Source organism: Chinchilla lanigera, unplaced genomic scaffold (genome assembly GCF_000276665.1).
Source record: "Chinchilla lanigera isolate Chin_1 unplaced genomic scaffold, ChiLan1.0 scaffold00002, whole genome shotgun sequence".
Classification (NCBI taxonomy): domain Eukaryota; kingdom Metazoa; phylum Chordata; class Mammalia; order Rodentia; family Chinchillidae; genus Chinchilla; species Chinchilla lanigera.
Genome location: NW_004955403.1, coordinates 57,143,097 through 57,155,943, shown reverse-complemented (window position 1 = coordinate 57,155,943; position 12,847 = coordinate 57,143,097).

The following is a 12,847-nucleotide window of genomic DNA, read 5'->3' as shown; positions in this document are numbered from 1 at the left end:
ATGAGGACTTGAATGAGGGTTTACCAGAAACAGCTCAAAGGAGAGCTATTTAGAGGATATGAAATGTGCTGACAGGAGCAAGACTGGGAGGACGCCTTCGTGGGAGCAATAACACAACGAGGCCAAACCCTGAGGCTCAGCCGTGAAATCTGGGTAGCATTAATCTATCTATCCTCATTTAAGTAGCTGCCAACGACCTTAACAAACAGTGTTTATAAGGCCAGTGGTGGGGTTTTATTGTACATAAGCAGAGCCATAACAATCGAGTTTTCATTTTATATTAACTCCAGGAAGCTGCACATTTCAAAGAGCAGTGACATAAAGTGAATGCGCGGACGCTGGAGGGAAAAGGTGGGAGCAGCAGCCCCAGGCGGAGGAGGATTCGCACCACCATGCCGGCAGCGAGTCCTGGACAGCAGGGTCAGCAGGGATGAGGAAGGTCTGCGGGAAAACGTGAGGCGCAGGAGCTCTGCTGAACCCAGAGCTCCACAGGACACAGCACAGTGGGAGCTCAGAGGGGGGGAGTGGCTCACGGGGCTCATAGCCCCCAGCAAATGGGATATGGATCTGGGGAGGGGCTGGGGGCGCTGGGCTTGGGAAGATCCCAAGGGTGCCACACTGATCCTGCGGTGGCCAAGCCCTTGCTCCAGCTGCCTGGATTTGGAGATGGGGAGGACTTAGCCCTGGAAAGAGCAAGCACTCCTCGGTAAGCACCCTCCTGCTTTAAAGGATGCTGCAGAACCGAAGTGCACTCCAGGGTCCAGTCTCACTTTGCCTCTCACAGAGACCCAAAAGTCCCTGCACGGGGAGGGTGACACTGCCGTCCTGGTGGAGCAGACCAGGGGACTGGTGAGACACTGGGGCTCCAGGTGCAAGGAAGTCTGTTGGCCACAGAGGACAGGGGGCCCCTGACAGGTGCACTGTGAGGGTCGACAGGTGCAGGCCTGGGGCAGCTCCAGTGGCGGGAGGCAGAGCACTTCTTGGGTCTGGATCCCTGCTGACCACTTAGAACCCGAATCTTGGTGCACCAGGTTCCAGGCTCGCTCCCCCGTGTTCTGCTAGTGCAGCTTGGAGTGCAGTCCGAGGATCACAGCTGGATGGCCCTACACAGTTCCGCCAGGCTTAGTGTGTTTCAGTGCTTCCTGCCTTCCTGCTTTGCACATCTGACAGGAAATACTTCTTTCTATGAACCCAGGGCCTTCGTACTAAGCTACCCCAGCCGTTCTTCTCCTTCTCCTCATGCTATTTGTTTACACGGTTTTTGATGAACCAAAAACTTTTTTCCAGAAAAACTTCTATTCTCAACACTTTTATTAGAGGAAGTTGTGAACTCCAATCACCTGGGCCTTTGTTTCAGGAGGCAACAGGGAGGCCGGCTGGAGCCCAGCTCTTCCTGCTGGGCTGGTGCCCCTGTGTGTGCTCCCCAATACCTCCTTGTTTGTTGTTTGTTGTTCTGTTCTTTACTCATTGAAATGTCTTCTCAAAAAACTTACCTGGAACTTGGATACAAGGAACATGTCTTCAGTTTTTATTTTTGCTAGGACGTGTCTCCAATAGATGACGACATTCCTTCTTGGGAGCTGGATATGCACAGCCTGCATCTTAATTCTTTCTTCCCACCCCTGCACTCCCCCATCTTCCTTTTATCTCTTAATCCCTCCCCACAAGTGAAACAGTCAATACTGAGCTTGGACAATATGGATTGCTCTCTTTAATGGAATGTGCTACTTTTCAACCTTGCAGACAGAGAGACTAATTCATAAACTTCATTCTTTTCTGACAGAGATGCAAATAATTTTCATCCCTTGGAAAAAACCCAAACATGATATTTGATTGTTCTGTTACTTATGAATCAGTGCTATACTTAACCCAGAAATCTTACCCAAATAGTATTCTGTTAAATGGTCATTCTCTTCCTACATACCAATGGACCCTGAATTAACTTTAATGTCTCATTAACTAATGAGTCACATGAAGTCTTTGGTATAAGTTTAGTTTGCACTTGCATGGAGTGATGGCTTTGATTTTTTTTTTTTTTTTTTTTTTTGCAGTACCGGGGATTGAACTCAGGACCTTGCGCTTGCCAGGTAGGCACTTGTGCCACTGAGCTATATCCCTAGCCCCTGGCTTTGATATTTCAAAAACTAAGTGAGATGATACCTCCTGATCAAATCTTTTATATTAAATTCAGAGTTCCAGAAAGTCTTAAAAAATGGTCTAGAGACGCACATTGAACAGTGTCTCCGGGTGCCAGTGAGGATGGCGCTGAGGCCGCTGGGCCGCACTGCAAGGGTGGAACAGAGCTGGTGGTCGCTGCGGCTGGGGCTTTGGAGTATCATTCCTACTGGAGAGGTATTGATCGTCTGTGCACCGCTGAAAGTGGAAGAATCCAGCCGTGCAGAGTGACAAGACGACTCAACTGCCTGAGAGGCCTGGGTGACACCCCGCTAATTGTGATGTGGTCCCTATTGCTCGCTGGAGTCCAGGCGAGGCCATGGATCTGCCTCTTCATGCATTGTGCATTTCTGAAGTATCAGCAGTAATTTAAAAGTGCTTTTTGCAAAGAAAGAAGAGCTCTGCAAATATTTCCTCAGTTTAGCAAGAAATTACAAGGTAAAACAGTCGTAGAATCCAGGTATATCTTCATGGATGGGGACTTAGCTACTGTTTGTGAACAGATAGGAAGGCAAGAGCACGGGATTATTAGGTCTGAGAGAGCCGATTAAAATGCAAATATTATGCTTTGTTTTCTATTGATAAATAGCAAGGAATTTAGGGAAACAAGCAAGGGATTAAATATGATTATATATTTTAATTAAGTGTTAATTTATGACAGAGTGTTAATGGGAATTATATGACAGTATCTGGGGAAAATTCAGCAGCAACGATAGATTAAAAGTTAAGGCTATATAAAACTCATAAAAGAAGGATGTTTCAAAGTACTGCTGAAAATATTTTAATGGCAGCTATTAAGCCCTGGAATGGACTGTTCTAGTTAATGGACGTATAATAGCGTTCTCCCTGCCGCTGATAAAGAATCCCGCCTGCGTACCCACTGTGTTGGTTAGGAGGCTCCAGGGGTCGGCAGGGGGATGAGCTCAGGACGCACCCGCGGAGAGGCTGCCTGGCCTGCAGGCGCCCGTTGGTCTTTGGGCGAGCATCCTGGGAGGAAGTGTGGTCTTCACGTGCTGCTCCCGTCAGCCTGCAGCCCGCGCTAGGCCGGCTCTGTCTGCCGAGCCCGGAGGCATCGCTCTAGGCCTACAGCGGGCAACCAGGCTGACAGTCACTGCTCTCCCCCGACCCTCTGTCCTCTCCTCTCCGGTGCTCTGGGCTGGGGACCGTGACTTCCTGGGTTCCACTGCCCTGCAGTGCGCAGCGTGGGCGACCGGATGCTGGGACGGGGAGCAGAGACGGGGGTGCATGGGTTAACACGCGGGAGGCCTCTGGGGTGCGGCGAAGGGCTGGGGTCTCATGTCTATCACCGGCCACAACTAACTGGATTGTGGGAATCGTGCCGCAGTTTATATTGTGCTGTCATCTGGACCTTGCATAATCCTCTTTACCAAGTAAGCATTTAAAAATACAGAGCTCTTCTGAGCTAAGAGGAAGAGCAGCTGTTTTCCTCTACATTTGCTTGATTCTCCGGAACTGAATGCTTCTCCAGGTACAGGTACAAAAGCGAAATTTGCCCACACGCGCAACCCTCATTATACAATAGACGGTCTCGCCTCCAGCCAGCCACCAAACTCAGCAGCATAAAGCAGGATGTGCAGATTTTCATATCTTGCATTCTTGTATCCAACTGGAAACCAAAATTGCTCCAGAAGGTGTGATGTTCACTTTTGGCTGTTTCTGTGACATTTCCACAGCCCTGGCACACAGGTGATGATAGTCCTACTTCACCTGACACATCCCTAACGGGGAGACGGCAGCCTGGCGGGGGACGGATACAGTCAGAAGCTCACTGGACAGTTCTGGGCCTCTGCCCCACCACAGAGCGCCAGGGCCCCCCAGTGAGTGCGAGGCTGCTGTTAGGTGCCCGGCTGGGCTGCTGCGTCTTTAGAACCGGCCCGCTACCCTGCTGCCCCAGTCGGTCCGGATCGCGCTGCAGAGGAGGGAATGGCAGGCAAGGCGCTGCGGCAGGTGGAAGTCTGCTCAAGGCTGCCCGCTGTGAGAACCTGTTAGAAGCACTCTCAAACTGCGCTTGGAAGGGGCGCCTGCCTGCTGTCCCAAGCCAGTCAGAAACGAAACACCTGCTCCGGTCTCAGAAAGTAAAAGCGCTGCACTTATGAGGTCCTAAATTACTCCTCAAACGAGCCACGCTCGCACTTCTGCACTTTCTGGTTTCCCCCGAAGGACGCAGGGCAACGGCAGCTCTGGCTTGCTGCTGCTTTGTGACATCTGTGGTGTTTACCTTCTGAATAAAAGGAGCATTTTGAGAGCCTGGGGTGGAAACAGCAGGGTGCTCGGGTTTGTTTTTTGACACTGTGCTGAATTTGGGGGGTCAGATTTGAAATGGTTTAGGGGCTCTGAAGCCAATTCTCCATCTCCAAGTTCATTAATTTGGAACCCACTGAGCCCGCCAAGCTCTGCTGTGATGGTCAGCCCTGCTGGGCAGTGTTAGTAAGCTCGCGGGCTGGATGGCACAGGAATGTTGTGTCTGTGTTAAGTAAATGCTTGCAATGCCCCGCAGTTCCTCTTGGGAACTGGTACCGTGCAGGTCCCATCCTGGTTGCTGTATTCCCCACTGCACTGCACTCTCCGCAGTCCCAAATCCCCTCCCATCTCCAAGTCTGTTTCCTGTTTCCCACCATTTCTCCCTTATTTTGCTCTTCAAGTTAATTATGCTGTGAGTCTCTCATATTAGAGAAACCATGGAATATTTAACCTTTGGTGTCTCATTTATTTCACTTAGCATTATGGTCTCCAGGTCCCAACCATTTTCCCAAAAATGAATCCGATTTATCCTTCTTTATGGCTGAGTAGTATCTATTGTACAGGTACATGTATATATAATATATACATGCAATATTTTCTTTATCCATTCATCTCAACCACTGTGGGAATCCACGTGGAGATTCCTCAAAAAGCTAAAGTAGAAATTCTGCTGCGCCCTTCTGGGCACCCTCCTGTGAGAGCTAAAGTCACTGTGTCACCACGACACCTGCACACCACGTTCACCGCAGCACAAATCCCAGCAGCTCAGTCGCTGGAGTGGCTGGATGCTAAGTCCTAAGACCCGAACTGCAGAGCCGTCCCCCGGCTCAGGAAGAGAGCGTGAGTGGAGCGGACAGCAATGACTTCCTGGGCGCCTGTGCAGGGCCAGGTCCTCCAGACCCCGCATCTCTGCCGTCACACCAGACAGACGTCTTCGATGCAGAGACACGGGGGTCTGAGGCCAGCAGACTCTCACAGCTATGGCCAGCAGACTCTCACAGCTTCCCACGGACACAAACCGTGGCGGCGTGGTGGCGATTCCAGCTCGGGGATGTGGGCTCAGAGGTGGTGCTGGCCCACACAGGTGGCTCCTCCACCAACGCCATCTAGAGATTCTAACTGCAGTCCGCCTGTCTAACATTAGTCATATATATGTGTACGTGTGCATACCATGGTGTTTATATTATAGTATACACTTATATATATCATTGTATTCAAGCAGGAAGTAAGTTTGTACAGCTGAAAATGCAGCAACCCAACTACCCTACAGTATAACTTCTTTCTTTCTTCCTTCCTTTCTTCCTTCCTTCCTTTCTTCCTTTCTTTCTCTTTCTTTCTCTTTCTTCCTTTTGTCTTCCTTCTTTGTAAACTTTCTTTCTTTTCTTTGTGACAATGGGGGTTGACCCAGGGCCTTCCCACTGGGCTACCTCCCCAGGACTTTTCATTTTTACTTTCAGACGGGGGCTCACTAGGTTGGTACATTGCCCAGGGTGGGCTCCAACTTTCAGTCTTCCTGCCTCAGCCTCCCAAGTAGCATGCACACCATGCCCAGCTTTTGGGCCTCTCGATTAGCTTATTGCAGCGTTTTTGGCCACACCAGAAGAAATTATCCAAGAATCGGAACTGGCTGTCTCCAGTGGAGAGAGCTCACAGCGAGCAGACCATCTGTAGGCCTGCCCTTCATGTGGAAAATAATTTTAAAGGAAAACAGAAACAATGCTGAGTCACGTGCTTGATTTTAAACCATGCATCTGGAATAAAATTAACACTCAAAGTACAATATCAAAAGAAAAGCAAATTTGTAAAGAAATTCCTTTAAGGAAAATTGCCCCTTTTAAGTAATACATTTTAAAAAAGAAATATTTTTCCCATTATGGGCAGAAAGCTTCAAATGCTATAATTACAAAAGCATATTTATTTATATAATAAACTTGGACTAAAATAAATTTCCCAAGATAACTATCCAGGCTTACTGTTTTATAGCTGTTGATGCTTTGCTTTTTTTTTCCTAAGGCATTTAAAAATAAAAAGCATAATTGGTACAAACTGCAACTTCTAAAAATCTTAAGGGAAAATAACTTTTCTTTATTATTGCTATTATTTGTCAAAAATGCAGCATTTTTACAGTTCCTCTGAAGTAGAATATATTCAGCTCATACACCACTGAATGAAGTCTGAAGGAGCGGGTATTTTATTGGAAACTGGAACCGAAGGAAGCAAGCCAAAATGCAGCTTTGCACTCGACTTCAGGTTCTGTTATCTAGTGCAGGACTGGAAACTCAGAGCTCTAGGTGCCTTATGGGGTCCACATTCAGTAGGTGCAGCGCAGCCAGACCTAGGGCTGGAGGAGTTTCATGGGGTCAGTATTTTGCTGTCCACCAGAGCTTGTCTGAATACACCATGTGCTGTGTGTTCTGCTAGTGACTGGAGAAGGAACCGTGGTTAGTACGGAGTTCTGCCCGGCCGGGTCAGGGAGGGAAAGATGCTTCTGATCAGATTCAAAACTCATGCAAAGGCAAGAGGGCTCACTACGGGCACAGAGTGAGTGAGAGATGGGATAGCGTCACAGAAGACAACCGCACATGCAAATAGCGTCGGTAGCAGGTCTGTAATAAGGACAGCCATTGCTCAAAAGATGATGTGACTCTGGGTGGAAGGAGAATGAAGTTGTGGAAAAATGGAGAAAATTAGGAAGAGGACGTACATGAGCTGCGCTGACCACACACCACTAATTCTGAATATGATCACCTCTCCTGGCCATCTGAGATTAAAGAGCAAAGAAACCGTAATGATGCCACTATCTTGTTAATGGGTTACTAAAACTCAGAATGAGTTAATACGTACTTTCCAACATTTTGGTTGAGTAATATTCTAAAAAGTTGATATCAAACTAAAGAATAAGGATTTGTTTTCCAATATAATTTAAATTTGGCAGATTCCAGCATAATGCTATGATGAATCTGGAGCTCTGAAATGATTCATTATACACCATTTTGACAAATCAGCATAATCGAGTTAAATTTCCTTATTGAAAAGATATATAATTCAATTTTAGAAGGTCATGTTTCCATAACAGAATGAGTCTGGACAGTCTCCTTCATTACCCTGCAATGCGATTAACCTCTAGTCAGGTTCTCCGGAAGATGCACACAATCTTAATTGACATCCTCTGTCTGTGTTAAGCTTCCTGAGACCCAGCCGCTTAGATCGGCTTACCAAAGGGGAATTTAAAATGCTTAACTGAGGGAAAATGGAGCTCAAAATCATTGCATTTCTCCCTCTGAATGACATTTTCACCTCTTTGCCTAAAAGGAGATGGAGGTTATTGCTGTCTTGAAAACAAACCTAGTTGACAATTAGAACTGAGTGAGATTTATCTTCGGTTGATGAACCATCTGCTAGATCATCAATTGACTAATTTTTCCCACCCATTTAGGCAATGGATATAAAGTGCTAGAACATCAGTATCACATAAATCAGCTCTGATTTTTAACTGTTTCTGATGTTCTTCTCTTTTAATTACTAATAAATGCTTTTTACTTAGGATGAAAAAGAATGGTATGGTTTCTGAAAGGTCCTTAACATACAATAAGTTGCACAGAACCAAATTGTGTTCTTTTATCAACAAAGATACTTCAATGATAAGTTAAATGTGGATAAGTAACAGATAAATGATAGGTACAAAGGTGAGCAGTCTCATGTGTGAGATCAAAGTACTGATTAATGAATGACTCTGAAGCACAGAGATAATTTTCATCCAGTTAGTGCCGTTCTGATGCATTCTCGGACAGCACGGGTTTGCTTGGCCGGGTAACACAGTAAAGGCCGAGCATGTGCCTGAAGAGCAGCTTAAAGCTAAGGACCCTACCAGCCCAGGTCCTGGGTCTGGCCCCGTGTGACCTCCGGCTCTTCCCAAAGTCCGCATGACCGTGCAAGGGAAGGGTTTGGAATCCACGCGGGGCCGTAGGGCAGCTAGGACAGCACAGCTAAGGGCACTCATGAAAGAGGACCCCAGAGCTGCTGCAGAAAATGTCAAGAATGACAGAATTGTTCCAAGTGAAGGGAAATGTTTTGAGGGAAAGTACTGAATTATGGTATTTTACTTTCACTGTAATGAATTAATATAGTTTATTATAAATTATTATAATTTATATATTCATTGTTTTGATCATACTGCAGGTATAAATATATATATGTGTACACACATGCATACACATGTATTTCTGTATGTTTTCTCTGTACACATACATGTAATTTTTTCATGTGTTATACTGCTCTTTCTTAATTATAACACTTTTTAAATACTCATAAAACACTTTTAATATCAAGCAAATCTGTGGAAGAATAAAAAACATCCTCTTTGTTTTCTATTTCATTTATTTATGCTGTTATCCTCATTTTCTTTATTATATATTACTTCTGTTTCGCTATAGTTTTCCAGCTACTCATGAAAAGTTAGGTTGTCCTCCATGTTATATTTTTTTTGTACTATGAATTAAACTCAGAACTTTGTGATTGCCAGGTCAGTGCTTGTGTGACTGAGCTATGTCCCTGGTCCTTCCATGTTATTTTTGTTTGATATGTTTATTTACAGTTATACATTGTTCCCTCTGAACATTAATTTCCATTCATTTATACACATAGATACTTGAAAATTTCATTTTTTCATTTAAAATATGTGTTCTACATTTTTCTTTGGCTTTTTAATGAGCATTTACTTGGAAGCATATTTCCAAATTTCCACTTCATGGTAAATTACTGGTGATGTATTTGTCACTGATTTCTAGTTTGAACCACTTTTGTTCAACAACCTGCTGTGAAGGATTCCAGTCTCTGGTTGTGTTAAGAATGGTGCAACCCCTGTGGAAAGCAGTGTGGAGATTCCTCAGTAAAGTAGGACTAGAGATCCCATTCAACCCAACTCTTCCCCTGCTGGGTATTTTGCCAGAAGAACGGAAAACATCATCTACAGCGATATATGTGCACCCATGTTTATAGCAGCACAATTTGTAATAGCTAAATCTTGGAAACAACTCAAATGTCCACCAGCTGGGGAATGGATAAAAAGATGTGGGGTTTATTGTTTGTTTTGTTTTTCTTCTGGTACCAGGAATCGAACTCACAACCTTGCGCTTGCCAGGCAGGCGCTTTTGCCGCTGAGGTAAATCCCCAGCCTGGTTTTTTTTTTTTTGTTTTATACAATGGAGTATTACTTAACTATAACCAAAGATAAATTTTAGGCTTTTATAGGTAAGTGGGTGCAACTAGAGACCATACTCATAAGTGAAATAAATCAGACTCATATGTGTAAACATCATATTGTCTCCCTAGTGTAAGAACCTGAAAGAATAAATAAAATCTGGAAGGTAAAATAGATATTGTGAAAGGGAAAGAAACTGCTCAAAAGGAAAGAGCAACTAGAATGAGAGGAAAGAGAAAAGAAAGACGGAAGGAAGAGAAAAAAATATATGTAGATATAGATACACAAGATAGCTGAGATAATTGTCCTACTAATTCTTATTGGTTTACTAAAAGGAACAGTTCATGTTTAATTGTTTGATCAATCTTACATGCCTATATCTGGTTATCTGAGTAACCACTCTGAAGATAACAATATGTAACCAAATAACCATTGTTAATTTCTTATTACTTTGTTTTAAAACTCTGTATCGTTTTCATTGCTTTTATGGTGTTTTGTTTATGTCTTTGTTTTTGTTATTTTGTTTTTGTTCTCTTTAAAATAAAAAAGAATCTCTTTGTTAAAAAAAGGAAAAAAAGAATCACTTCTGGCGGGTAACTAGCTATGTCAGGAGCAGGAAAGCACACTACTGTGGGTACTGTGTGAGCACTCTGCTTGTGCTCCTCTGCGGTGAGACTGAGTTTTCCCATTTCATGTCCCTCAAACTGCTTCATCAGTTATGCCGCCCACTTGTCAGATTCCCCTGGGAGGTAAAAAGTTGCTGACATTTAGGCTGGGAATAAATTCGCTCTTCCTGTATCAATTTGAATAAAATTGGCATATTAACAACATCGCAGCCCCAGTCCATGGAAATGGAATGTATTTTCATTCATTAAGCTTTAATTTTCCTCTCAAAAGTATTTGGAAGCTTTCAGTGGAGAAAATGTGCAGCTATCTTATTGCACTAATTTCTAGATAGTGACTTTGCTTTCTTTATTTGGTTTCAAGATATTTATTGTTACCAAGAGGAAAAATATGCTTCGCTGTTCTGTATGGCTCTAAAATGGAATCTTTAAGCTCTGCTTTACTGTTGGGGAGCACCATCATATACGCAACCTGTCATCCGCCAAGAGGATGTTATGCAGCACGTGATTGTGTACGTAATTTTCCTAGAAGAGAGCTGACTTTTATTCCAGGGGCTTCAGTACTTTGAGACCCCCTGTGGGGCTCTGTGCAGGGCACATCAGCTTCCCCTCTCTCTTGAAGGTGTGTCCTTCCTCAAACAGTGGGTTCCTGCTGGAGTTTGCCTTGAGATCTAGAACATCCCACGCGCTCCTCTCCGGTCAGACTCTGGAGACCCCATGGCTCCTGGACCTGCGCTCTTCCCAGCATCTTCCTGCGGGGCCAGAGGCTCCTCTCCAAGTTGCTGATTCAGGAAAAGTCACCCGCAGTGTGTCCCCTTCTCACAAATGCGCCCCTACCAGCAGCCCCCATCCCAGTTGGATGGGAGGCTCACACCTTGAGTCTGTCTCCCCTGCTGGGGAGCCGGCCGTGCCCTCTGCTGGCTGTCCGCCACCACCATGGTGCACATGATGGCCCTTGTGCTTCAACAGGAGAATCCCTTGACGGTTAATGGAACTGTGCCCATTTACAACTTATTATGACAAATGAGAACTCTGGGAGAAAGAGGCCTTGGGATTTCAGGAAATCTATGGTTGGAGCACGACAGAAAAATGGAGTTAACTGCAATGGCAGGTACGAAGGGTGGAAGCTGGCTGCCCCAAGGAAGGGCACACCTTCCTCAGTGCAAGCCACAGTGGCACCAGCATCACCCCGGTCTTCGTGAGATAAAACCTGAGAGACCCAAGCTTGATTGTTACCATGCTTCACCTCCTCCTTTGGCTGAAACAAAGACAGAAGAATTCTGAGCTTATGCAAGGCAATTTTGCTCCAGAGACCTGAGAAGAGCTTATGGAACCCCTCGTCCATGGGCTGAGAGTTACCCACAGGGGCTGCAGGCTGCTGAGCTCCACGCTCCCGCACAGGGGTCACGGGAATGTTGCATTCCTTACACGCATGCTAGTGCATTTACTAAATAGGTAGTAACCTCACCATGCCCAGCCATGGGGCTGCTCTGTCTGTGGAGTAGCTTGCTTTGCCGTTCCTTAGTGGGTGCTTCTACACATGAGACAGCTCTTTTCTGTACCTTGTCTGAGTCTAATGAAGTCTTTTTCTTTACGAAGTCATGTTGCTCATACCTGATTTCCATCTTTCCTAGAAGTGAAAGAAATCACAGAGTTGATAGCATAAGAATCACAAATGAAAAAGAGCTCATTAAAAGAAATGGGTTATTAGGCATCAGACAGTTTGCAAATTTTGCGATTTTATTAAAATTTTGAGATATTAATCAATACTCTTTGGCAATAGTTCTCAGCATCTCACCTCAAAACGGGGTACTTCGAAAAACATCAGATGACTGAAAGTAGCCAAAGGTCAAATCATTAGGCTGTGATTTGGAGCTGACGTTTCTCTACAGTTATACAGCATGTATAAGCATGAACCGTACAAGATATGCAGCTGCGCCTGGGAACCCTTCCAGGCAGAAGTAAACTTACGCTTATCTTGTCCTTCTCCTTCTCATATAAATAGGTCCCAGTGCATCCAAAACTACGCCTGCTACTTACACCGCTCACATTCACAGCCAGTGTCTCCACGTGCCCCCACCCAGCTTGTCCTGGTCACTTCCTCCTCACCGAGACACAACACCTGAGATCTGCAAGTGAACACAGGACAGCCTGCTGTATACACAGTGACAGCCCCGGGGTAGGCTCCGAGCCAGAGATGGCGCCCAGGGATGTCTTGTGGAGGAGAGCTGCTTGAACCATGGTGTGCAGGAGGCAGGAAAGGGAGGAGCGGGGAGGGAGGTGGATCCAGTCACACCAGCCACGGCCCCGTGACCTGCCTCTTCTGACCAGGCCTCACCTTCCACCCACAGTTCGTGCTGGGCTTTCCCCCACTAGTGAGTACAGCATCTCCATGATCCCCCAGCTTTGAAAGCCCCACCTTCGAACACACGAGGCCTTGTGGGGACACTGGAGATCTATGCCACTGCCCTCCACTCTCTGTGGACACAGACCATGATTCCATCAGCAGAGGACCTGTGTGTCCACACTATTCCCTTTGTGGAAGTGACTCATTTCTACACTCGTCTGGTTTTCTGTCCCACAGAAA